General features: G+C 36.1%; 1 protein-coding gene across 2 annotated transcripts in view; it reads left to right on the top strand.

Moving 5' to 3' along the window:
* AFF2 (AF4/FMR2 family member 2) overlaps nt 1–13,134 on the top strand; it is a 3,001,139-nt gene that overhangs the window by 190,463 nt on the left and 2,797,542 nt on the right. The gene's annotated exons all lie outside the window — the stretch shown is intronic.

Genomic DNA, 13,134 nt, shown 5'->3' with positions numbered 1-13,134 from the left:
ATATTATGTACTCGCTGTACAATACTGCTTTGTAGCTTATGTAGCAGACTAATCTTAACAGCAAACATTGATTTATAATAAAGATAGTTGGGATTTGATCCAAGTCTGGAAATAGACGGTGAAATAACATGGATAATACATGGTTTTGTAGCATATTTTATTTTGATTTTCTGTGAGGAGAAAATGGATGGTCTGCTTCAAACAGGTTGGGCACTCATGTAGTTTTTTACTTACTGTTGATATTGAAAGATCTCATGGCTTGGGTTCTAGTCCCCCTTCCAGGCATCTGGGTGCTTGCTCCAATAAATATCCTATAGTGTAGCATATAGTAGCCATCTTTCAGGTGAGATGCCAAACTGAAGATTCAGCTATCTGAAGCAGTGCTAATTCAATTGATTATTAAAGACTATGTGGTACTTGATTATCAAACAGAAATGTTTCATCTATTTTTGCAGAATTGGACTCTATATTCTTAATAAAAAGATCATTTAAACCAAGCTAGAAGAAAACACACACATACCATGAAGAAGAAATTGCATATTTTCATCCCATATTTACAGAGTATTTTAAACAATATAAAAACGAAAAATAATTGGTGGCCCATGCTTTCAGTAGCAAAACATCTGCCATCCATCCAGATAGCTTTTCTTCATGAATAATCATCTGATTCTAACATGAATCTGCTTGACAGTGTTTTCCTGAACACGACAAGAAATGTTTATATTTTTTTCTGCCAGATAACAAGCATAACAACACGGAACACTTACAAATATTCATTTTCATTGCTCCACCTATCTCTTTTCTGCCAATTAATTCAATACAACAAACTTTATCTCACATTTCATATCTCCAGTAATAATCACCCAGCATGTTTTATAAACAGCCATGTAATAATGCTCTAAGGTTGCCATTCTTGAAAGCAAACCTGTCAAAGATGATTCTTTTCCTGTAAACTTCAGAATGTATTTGCAGTTTCATCTAACACTTGTCTTGTAATGAATCCAAGCATGCCAGGTCCAAAACATCGAAAGCAATTACTGAATTATTTAACAAATTCAAGGTCTTACTGATATCTGGATTATTTTTAGCTGGAGCTTGCTGTCATACAATGCATAAATATCCTTTTTGTTTGTCTCTTTTCGTCATTAAATGCACAATATCAGAAATGCTCAGTAACCACTTTTAATGAAACATTTAAAGAAAACCTCATTTCAGACTCTTATCCTTTTATGATTTGCTATGTAATATAGTTACCTCTCAGTTAGTTAAAGAGCATAAATCTTCTATAATCCTCCTGTAGTTTTCAGTTTCAGAACACACAGACACACCCCACATACACCCCCCCACACACACACACAAAACTACTACAGTCCACTAAACTGCCCAACACTTGCCTCTAACACAGTTTCAGCCATTGAATTTAATGGGTGAATGCAGGCATTTGGTCAAGTTAATTATGACTCCGCTAACCAAGCTAACTTATGCTGCTAAGCAATTCTCCAAGTAGCTTGACTGTGTAAAATGCCTTACCACAGGTATTCCTGCTGGAGACCACATGGCTAATTAGCACAGGCCACGCCTACATAATGCTTCTTTAGCATGCTCCTCAGCTGAGGAGACAGCCCACCATGGTGATCTTACAGACTGCATAGGATCACGGTGCTGGTCCTGTCTCTGAATCCGAAAGAGCATCACCAGCGGTAGCAGCCCATGTTATGATTTACTGCTGGCAATGTCCCTTCCTGAATCTGGCTCATGCTTTTTTATTTAGTAATAAATGTACATGTAATTTGAAATTCATCACTTCCATTAGTATATTACACCTTTCTGTGTCATTTCCATAGGGAATAGTATCCAATACAGCCTCACACGTTTTAAAGTTGTATGCATTTACATAAAGGACACATCTTGTGAGACTGCAGTAACCACATAAATTGTCATTTTCTGTATAAAACAGGAAAACCCTACAAGGTACATGTTTGCAAGAGCAAAAAAACTGTGAATAGCACTCAAAAGTCACCAATAAAACAAGAAGAGTTTTTTGTTTTTGTTTTTGTACATGTTTGCAAGAGGTCATTCTGTAATACTTGTTGCAGACGACTTTTGCATACTTGTGAAGACAAGTCACTACTATTCAACTTAACACTGCAAACGTTCATAGGTTTATTACTAGGTTAATAATCACTAGGGCTCATAGGTTTATTACTAGGTTAGTAATCACTAGGGCTCATAGGTTTATTACTAGGTTAATAATCACTAGGGCTCATAGGTTTATTACTAGGTTAATAATCACTAGGGCTCATAGGTTTATTACTAGGTTAATAATCACTAGGGCTCATAGGTTTATTACTAGGTTAATAATCACTAGGGCTCATAGGTTTATTACTAGGTTAATAATCACTAGGGCTCATAGGTTTATTACTAGGTTAATAATCACTAGGGCTCATAGGTTTATTACTAGGTTAATAATCACTAGGGCTCATAGGTTTATTACTAGGTTAATAATCACTAGGGCTCATAGGTTTATTACTAGGTTAATAATCACTAGGGCTCATAGGTTTATTACTAGGTTAATAATCACTAGGGCTCATAGGTTTATTACTAGGTTAATAATCACTAGGGCTCATAGGTTTATTACTAGGTTAATGATCACTAGGGCTCATAGGTTTATTACTAGGTTAATAATCACTAGGGCTCATAGGTTTATTACTAGGTTAATAATCACTAGGGCTCATAGGTTTATTACTAGGTTAATAATCACTAGGGCTCATAGGTTTATTACTAGGTTAATAATCACTAGGGCTCATAGGTTTATTACTAGGTTAATAATCACTAGGGCTCATAGGTTTATTACTAGGTTAATAATCACTAGGGCTCATAGGTTTATTACTAGGTTAATAATCACTAGGGCTCATAGGTTTATTACTAGGTTAATAATCACTAGGGCTCATAGGTTTATTACTAGGTTAATAATCACTAGGGCTCATAGGTTTATTACTAGGTTAATAATCACTAGGGCTCATAGGTTTATTACTAGGTTAATAATCACTAGGGCTCATAGGTTTATTACTAGGTTAATAATCACTAGGGCTCATAGGTTTATTACTAGGTTAATAATCACTAGGGCTCATAGGTTTATTACTAGGTTAATAATCACTAGGGCTCATAGGTTTATTACTAGGTTAATAATCACTAGGGCTCATAGGTTTATTACTAGGTTAATAATCACTAGGGCTCATAGGTTTATTACTAGGTTAATAATCACTAGGGCTCATAGGTTTATTACTAGGTTAATAATCACTAGGGCTCATAGGTTTATTACTAGGTTAATAATCACTAGGGCTCATAGGTTTATTACTAGGTTAATAATCACTAGGGCTCATAGGTTTATTACTAGGTTAATAATCACTAGGGCTCATAGGTTTATTACTAGGTTAATAATCACTAGGGCTCATAGGTTTATTACTAGGTTAATGATCACTAGGGCTCATAGGTTTATTACTAGGTTAATAATCACTAGGGCTCATAGGTTTATTACTAGGTTAATAATCACTAGGGCTCATAGGTTTATTACTAGGTTAATAATCACTAGGGCTCATAGGTTTATTACTAGGTTAATAATCACTAGGGCTCATAGGTTTATTACTAGGTTAATAATCACTAGGGCTCATAGGTTTATTACTAGGTTAATAATCACTAGGGCTCATAGGTTTATTACTAGGTTAATAATCACTAGGGCTCATAGGTTTATTACTAGGTTAATAATCACTAGGGCTCATAGGTTTATTACTAGGTTAATAATCACTAGGGCTCATAGGTTTATTACTAGGTTAATAATCACTAGGGCTCATAGGTTTATTACTAGGTTAATAATCACTAGGGCTCATAGGTTTATTACTAGGTTAATAATCACTAGGGCTCATAGGTTTATTACTAGGTTAATAATCACTAGGGCTCATAGGTTTATTACTAGGTTAATAATCACTAGGGCTCATAGGTTTATTACTAGGTTAATAATCACTAGGGCTCATAGGTTTATTACTAGGTTAATAATCACTAGGGCTCATAGGTTTATTACTAGGTTAATAATCACTAGGGCTCATAGGTTTATTACTAGGTTAATAATCACTAGGGCTCATAGGTTTATTACTAGGTTAATAATCACTAGGGCTCATAGGTTTATTACTAGGTTAATAATCACTAGGGCTCATAGGTTTATTACTAGGTTAATAATCACTAGGGCTCATAGGTTTATTACTAGGTTAATAATCACTAGGGCTCATAGGTTTATTACTAGGTTAATAATCACTAGGGCTCATAGGTTTATTACTAGGTTAATAATCACTAGGGCTCATAGGTTTATTACTAGGTTAATAATCACTAGGGCTCATAGGTTTATTACTAGGTTAATAATCACTAGGGCTCATAGGTTTATTACTAGGTTAATAATCACTAGGGCTCATAGGTTTATTACTAGGTTAATAATCACTAGGGCTCATAGGTTTATTACTAGGTTAATAATCACTAGGGCTCATAGGTTTATTACTAGGTTAATAATCACTAGGGCTCATAGGTTTATTACTAGGTTAATAATCACTAGGGCTCATAGGTTTATTACTAGGTTAATAATCACTAGGGCTCATAGGTTTATTACTAGGTTAATAATCACTAGGGCTCATAGGTTTATTACTAGGTTAATAATCACTAGGGCTCATAGGTTTATTACTAGGTTAATAATCACTAGGGCTCATAGGTTTATTACTAGGTTAATAATCACTAGGGCTCATAGGTTTATTACTAGGTTAATAATCACTAGGGCTCATAGGTTTATTACTAGGTTAATAATCACTAGGGCTCATAGGTTTATTACTAGGTTAATAATCACTAGGGCTCATAGGTTTATTACTAGGTTAATAATCACTAGGGCTCATAGGTTTATTACTAGGTTAATAATCACTAGGGCTCATAGGTTTATTACTAGGTTAATAATCACTAGGGCTCATAGGTTTATTACTAGGTTAATAATCACTAGGGCTCATAGGTTTATTACTAGGTTAATAATCACTAGGGCTCATAGGTTTATTACTAGGTTAATAATCACTAGGGCTCATAGGTTTATTACTAGGTTAATAATCACTAGGGCTCATAGGTTTATTACTAGGTTAATGATCACTAGGGCTCATAGGTTTATTACTAGGTTAATAATCACTAGGGCTCATAGGTTTATTACTAGGTTAATAATCACTAGGGCTCATAGGTTTATTACTAGGTTAATAATCACTAGGGCTCATAGGTTTATTACTAGGTTAATAATCACTAGGGCTCATAGGTTTATTACTAGGTTAATAATCACTAGGGCTCATAGGTTTATTACTAGGTTAATAATCACTAGGGCTCATAGGTTTATTACTAGGTTAATAATCACTAGGGCTCATAGGTTTATTACTAGGTTAATAATCACTAGGGCTCATAGGTTTATTACTAGGTTAATAATCACTAGGGCTCATAGGTTTATTACTAGGTTAATAATCACTAGGGCTCATAGGTTTATTACTAGGTTAATAATCACTAGGGCTCATAGGTTTATTACTAGGTTAATAATCACTAGGGCTCATAGGTTTATTACTAGGTTAATAATCACTAGGGCTCATAGGTTTATTACTAGGTTAATAATCACTAGGGCTCATAGGTTTATTACTAGGTTAATAATCACTAGGGCTCATACAAGCCTAGCCATGCACTCCAAACCATTTGTGTCACAAGTATGATACTGGGGTTGGTGCATGTTAGTAGGCAGGTAACTAAGGACATGTGTGTGAGGGTTAGCTCGGACGATACTTTTCTTATTGATTGCCTTTGTCCGTAAGAGATCGGGTGGCAAATTTCCCATCCAGTTGTCAAGGTTTTGTTTTTAATAGAGTCAGGGATTAACTCTGTTTTACATGAATGGGGAGCCTATTCCATAGGGGGAGGGGGTCCTTTGGGACACACATGTCTCTCCAGCACAACTGTTTATGTCAGAAGCAAAGTTGAGATCCTGGATCTAGTGTTGCTGGTGCTGTTTATTTTGACAGATCTGAGGAAGCCAGTAAGGCAGGCAAAGATCCCCTCTCAGCAACTTGTAGGAGACTGAATAAAGAGGGAGAGCCTTTAGGTGATCAATGTAGGATAGAGTATTCATGCCCTGAATTCCCCTGGCGAGATTATGCCTCCCTCTATATGCAAACCGACTCTGTGCTTATCATGTGAAATAACACTTAGACCTTCCCATAATCTCACTAATTTAAAGCCTGATACATTTAATAGAATCCAAAGCTCCTTTAATTGATCTATTCTGAAACATATATTCCACTCAGTGATGCTGTACACAACTTTGACACACTGTCCTAAAAAACATTAATAGTCTGTCTCCATCTAGAACAAAGCGAGTAAAGAATAACCATGCTCCTTGGTTACCCACTCATGGCAGGCACCTAATGGATGAAAGAAGTAGGCCTTGGAAATCATGATTAGAACATGGATCTCTCCAAAACCTGCAACACTTTAAAGAGCTTCATAACCATACTAAAAGACAAACATAATGCAGACAAGAAAATCTCCTCCAGTAGACCCTTACAAAATCAGTGTTTCAACCTTAAAATTTTTGGTCTTCTATTAATAATATAGTCCATCCTGGAACAACCACAATGGCTAATCCTGCCACAAATAACACACTGTTTCTCTAAAAAATAGCTGCTCATTTTTACAGTAGGCATTAAAGATTTTCTATCTAACACTCTTTTTTTTTTTTTTTTTCAAGTGTTATTCCAGCTAACAATCTTGAAAGGACCACTCATCAGACAACAAATACCCCGTTTCACCCTAAAACCAATCCAGACCTCCTACATCAAATTGCCACCCCTTAAACTCATTTAATTTTTCCTTCAGAATATATTCTCCCATAAGAATACCTCAAGGTAGATGCCAGTTCCATAGCATATCCTGTGTCTGTACTATTTAATAGATCTATCAAGGAAACCTACATTCCTTCTCTGTGGAAAATATTCCTCTTCATCCCTTTCATAAAGGAGGAACTTCATCTGATGTAACCAGTTTGAGACCAAATTCCATATTATCCCCTTTGTCAAACTTTTTGGAGAAGTACATTCATAAACTACTTGAACACATCTTTCAGAAAAGCTCCTGACCACCACACAGCATGATTTTTGACCCGCCTATAGCACTACCATAGCGTTATTAACCTTCACAGATACTACAGTAGACCCTCCATAGTTGGCCACCTCCCTACATTGACCACCTCCTTAAGTTGACCTAATTTTAAAAGACTCGACATGCACCACATGTACTCAATGGAAGGCTGACCTCTTTATATTGATCGTCACCCCTGTAAGTTGTATCTTGACCACTTGGACTTTTGACACACACTATTAATTTACCCTCTATAACTTGACCAGTTGAGTCCACTCCACACCAAGGGGTAGAAAGTGTGGGCTTTGCCTCTTAGTTGTATTATTTTTCTTTAGTACAAGTTATTTTTTCATGTTTCATTATTACCATGTGTTGGATTAGGCCTAATGTCCTATTGTTTATCATGTGTTGCTGAAGATCTTTTCAACATGAAGGACTGGTCTGAATTGTAGGTACATCCTACAATTATGGAAAAATGTTATAGTTAATCGAGACATAGTGCCCAAAAGGAAAGAACTCAGAGCTGACATTGAAGGAAAAGGTTGATCATCTATATTTTCTGGAAAGCAGCAGAAAGAAAGACGGCGGAACATTTTGGTGTTAGCAAGACCACAGTTGGCAACATCCAAAAACGTAAACATGAATACTTGGAGAGATATGGTAAGGAAAGCAGAGACCTACAGTAGAAAAGGAGAAAAACTTCCCTCTATGAAGTCAATAAATCCACATTAAGCTTTTTCAAACAAATGAGAGCAGCTAATGCCCGAATTTTTTAGGCCAATGATCCACGAAGTTGCTAAAGAATTCAAATAGGAATTTGGTGTCACAGATTTCCAAGCATCAAGTGATTGGCTCGAGAAATTTAAATTGCAGCACAAGTTCTCCCAGAAACCCTTGTGTGGTGAATCCAATGATGTTCCAGTAGAAGCTGCGGAAGAGTTCATCAAAAAGTTCCCAGACTTTGCCAGAGGCTTCAGAGATGATGACATCTTTAATGCTAATTAGTGCAGACTCTTTATTCAAGGTGATGCCTAACAGAATCCTCATCATGAAGGGTGAGAAATATAAGAGCTGAAAACATTAAAAAGAATTGTTTCACAGTTCTGCTTTGCTCTAGCTCAGCCAGAGAAAAACTAAAGCCCTAGGTGATTCATAAATCACCAAAGCCACACACATTCAAGAAGTTGAAGCCAGAAAACCTCCCCATCACTTGAGAATCAAATAAATGTGCATGGATGACTGGTGCCCTATTTGAGGAGTGGGTAAGGGGTATTGACTGATAAATAAAGAAATGGTCTATTCTACTGACAGTAGACAACTGTCCTGACCGCCCTCAAGTGAATCTGAAATGTCTGCCTCCAAGCATGACCTTAAAAATCCAACCTCTTGTCCAAGGCATCATCAAAACATTTAAATGCACTACTGAGCCCAGTTTCTGCAGTGGGTCATTAGTAAAGCACAAACCTGTGATCTGCCTGTCGAAGCAATTTCATCAGCTGCATCAGTTAATGCTCTATGAATCCGTTCTGCTTGGAATAAAGTTTAGTCAGAAAGTGTTTCAAGAAAGTTGGATTTGTCACAACCCAAGAGCATGATGTTTTGGCCCCATCAGACTGTCCAGCTCCCATGGCAGAACTCTGAGTAGATTTTGAAGGTTTTGTTGCAATTGATGAAGAGGTCGCAACCTGTAATGAATTTGACCCAGAAGCAATTTTCCGAGCAATATTGACAGAAGTACAAACCAGCAAAAGAGTATGAAGCAGCTGATGAAGTGGAAGAAGCAAGTGAGGATGAGACCGAAATTGCAGACTTTCCAAAAGAAGAGGATGTCGGGCATATGTTAATGCAGTTGAAGTACTTTGATGTGGAAAAATGCAGAGGAATGCTGAGTGGTGTAGCCAGTGTTGAGAGTGCTTTCTCCACTTGCCTTTGTACTAAGAATAAGAAACAGACCAAGACTGACTTTTTTTCAGAAAGAATGATTAAACCATGAGAAAACAGGAAGTGTACTGATTTTGCATGATACTGTATGTATGATTTTACTGTGTTTTGATTATGAAGCGGTTTCTTGTGATATTCTCTAACAAAGGCAGTACAAGAAAGTAAAGTACATGTATGTATAAGTACAGTAGGCGTAGTTCCTTATGTTGACCAGTTTGTTACAGTCCCTTGGGTGGTAAACTTACAGAGGTTCTACTGTATTAAAGCCAGAGACAAAGGCAAACTCATTTCCTCTGTATTCCTTGCTGTCTCTAAACCTTTGGGTCTAGTCTCTCACCAAAAACTCCTCGGTCAGCTGTCTTCTCTAGGGTTATCACAATCCACACTACTGTGGTTTAACAACCACTTAACTGATATATACCAGTCTGTTAAATGGCTCTCCAACTTATCACCTTCCTTCCTTTCAATACTGGCATGCTGCAGGGCTCCATTCTCAGCCATCTACTCTTCCATATATTCACTAACAATCTACATAAATCCTCTCAGCAAGCTTCCCTCATACAATATGCTGATAATATGACCCAAGTATCCACTGGAGATAACCTCATACATCTTCAGAGAATTACTCATGAAGCATTTAAATATGCTGAAAGTTGGCTACAGGATAATCTCCTGCTACTAAATCCCAAAAAAACTAAATTTTCTCTTTTTTTCCAAAATCCAATTTCCATGAAAAAAGAAACTTTTCTTCCGTAAATAATACCATGACTGTTACCTCACACACAAAACTACTTAGCATGATAGTCGATGACCATCTTAAATGTGGTTTTACATATTCAAAGCAACATCAAGATAACCCATCAAGAAGTATATGGCCTTCCATAGAGTAAAGGAATTCCTTCCAAACTCTGCCACGGTAACTCTAGTAACCACTTACCTCTTACCCTTTCCTCTGTACAAAGCCCCTATCATGACCAACCTACAAGCTCCACTCAGTACTAAACTTGAACGTTGCTACAACTTGCAAAATCCTTACCAGACCCACCGTAGTTTAGCACTAAGAACAATTAACTGGCTCAAACTTCCTCACCGCTTATCTTATACCCAGCTCATCACAACCCACAAAGTCATCTCTACCCCATTTGCCTGTCCAGCAATTAGTTCCATATTTCAATGTTATCTACCAAACCGTACCCTTCAGTCAAATGATAAACAGCCGCTTACCGTCTACAAACCACAAAGGGCTGCTGGGATCAGTCTCTGTTCCAATAATGAGGCTAGAGCTTGGAATGAAGTTCCTATATCAATGAGGTCTATTTCACACCTTCATCTTTTCAATCCTTTACGAAAAGACTTTCTTTGCCTCCTGGATTTGGCCCTGCCCCTCATATGGGACATTACTTCTCCTAACATCCGTCACCTTCTTATGCCTCCTTTTAAAGCACTAAATCACTTAACCTGCCTATCCCCTTCTGATACCTTACTTTATTGTAATATTTAATCTAGTATACCTACTTCTAATTAGCACAAACTGCCATTCCATTTTAAATTCCCTATTAATACTCAGACTTTCTTATCCCTACTAATACCTCATTCAAATGGATTTCTTAAATTGCTCCTACATATCTTATATACCACTCTTCTGTCTACAAATTCTTAGTACAGTACTTGTATATTAATGTTTGTGAATATCAATACATTTTATTATACTGAGTACTGTGCTATATATTCACTGATGATGCATTATAAAATTTGTTATTGTAAATATTGATTGCAGTAAATTTGTTACTTGCAACTTTTCTCCCCAGGCCTATGAAAAGGGCCAGTTGAGCTTTCCTAGTACATAAATGTCAATAAATATGAAAATAAAAAAAAAAAATATATATATATATATATATATATATATATATATATAGTGAATAGTCATGTTCATATATTATAATATTCTCATATACCCTTTGCATGGGATTAATGAATCTAGTGCTGTTCTTATTCATATCACTGATTTTAGCTTGAATGTATTAAGAAAATCAATAACTGTATAAAGTGATGCTTCAGAGTAGATGTAACTCACAAATGCTGTGTGAAGGGCTTGTTTCCTTTGGAATGTGGGCTTGAATTGTGGGCAGATTTGCAGCAAACACCCCTTTCAGAACCCGCCACTATATAGCACTAAAGAGCCTAAACTGGTTAGAACTACCCCATCAACTAACACAGGCACAGCTTCTTACCACCTATAAAATTATCCAGCGTCCTTCTGCTTGTCTGGTGCTAAATGCCATTCTAAACTATGTTCCCACTCAGTGATGATAATCCAATGGCCAAAAATTTCTGTCTGTCCACAAACCTATCAAATCTGCTGGGAATGGACTGTACTCGTACCATATTGCTAAGGCCTGGAACTCCTTATCTATATCCATCAGGTCAGTACCATCTCCCCAGCTCTTTAAAGCCATTGTGAAAGACTTTGTATTCAAAATCTGTTTGTTTTCTTGCTCAACCCAGGATAAAAAATATCCCTAAATATGAACAAGTACCTATTCATACCTTAAACCTCCTTACAGCCCCTTCTGTACTCACTTATAAATTTAATACGTTTTTTCTCTCCTGACCTGCTGTCTATATATGCCATAACCCAGTTTTTTTTTCTCTCTTACTTCACATTACAGTTTCTGTTGATATTGAGTTAACTTGCCTTTAATTTCTCTAAAGTAGCTAACATTTCTCAAAATATTAAATTGTCATACAAGTTGCATCCATTTTTTTAACCAATGTTGCCATATAATGTGTAATTCAGTGTAATTGTTTAAACTGTAGATGTTTTTGTATTATTTGATGTTTGTAAAAAAAAAAATATTGTTCTTAAAATGCTTTTGTAATGCATTGGACTTTCTCCCTGGGCCTACACTGAAAATGGGCATCTACCCAGGACATTCCCAGTAATCAAATGTCAATAAAACAAACATAGTTGTAAGATACTGCCAGCAGTAAACAATTCAAATCTAAATTTTCTTAATGTAAATATATATAATCAATGGTGGTTTGTCTTGGACCAGCAGAATAAATATGTACCAGAGAACATCTCATTGAGTAAGTACTTAAAGCCACACCATTCACCCTTACATTTTATTGCAGATAGGTTCTACTATGGAAGATGTAGGAATTGCCCAGGCAAAGCTACAAACTAGGAGAATACAAACTATTCTAAAGCCTTAGTCATAGATTTGTTTTATCCATCCTGCTCACCCTAGATATATTAACTCCATGATCAGTCAACAAAGGAGTAAATAAAAAAAGGTTTAAAAAATTATTGCCAGCACAATAACAGTAACATCACTGACAATGAGTACCTATAGCAAACACCAGTCAGTGAATTTCATCTCATCTAGTTGTAATGAACAAGCTATACCATTGTCCACTGGTAATGAACCACTAGTTAAATGACCCTGTGGTATGAGCTTTAAAAAATGCTTCATTATAATAAAGGTAGGAAGTAAAGTTATTGTTAGATCATAAGAAAATAAAAATGTTCATAGATTAGAACTAAGCTACTTGCCCTTGCAAGCCATTTAATTGTTCCTTGTGAGACTCAAACCCTGCACCTTTGTAAGGCAAACACCTTAACCATTAGGCCACCCTCCCAACCAAAAAGATGTTTTTGCTTTATCATTAGAACAGCAGTAAATTAGTAATGGCATCCAGTAAACTGAAACGTATTGAGTAATAATTTGTTTTTTAGATCTTTTTAATACAAAGTCATAAATGGTGCTTAATGAACCAAGGACAAAAATGACTGTGTTTCTGTTTCCACTCTAGGATGGTGTTTATGCAAATAGAGAACTTATGAATGGAAATATAATTCAGCAATGCAATTTTGTGTCAAGTGTATGACAATTTCAGTTCAGTATTTAAAGACTTACAAAACTCAGTTCTTATTTTGTATCTTAATCTATTTATATTTTAAATATGTTGGCATTGCTTCTTATTATTACTTTTAAATTGTCA

The sequence above is a fragment of the Protopterus annectens genome, chromosome 15.part0, assembly GCF_019279795.1.
Source record: "Protopterus annectens isolate FY-2018-M chromosome 15.part0, PAN1.0, whole genome shotgun sequence".
NCBI lineage: Eukaryota > Metazoa > Chordata > Ceratodontiformes > Protopteridae > Protopterus > Protopterus annectens.
This window is presented reverse-complemented; position numbering and strand designations above follow the sequence as displayed.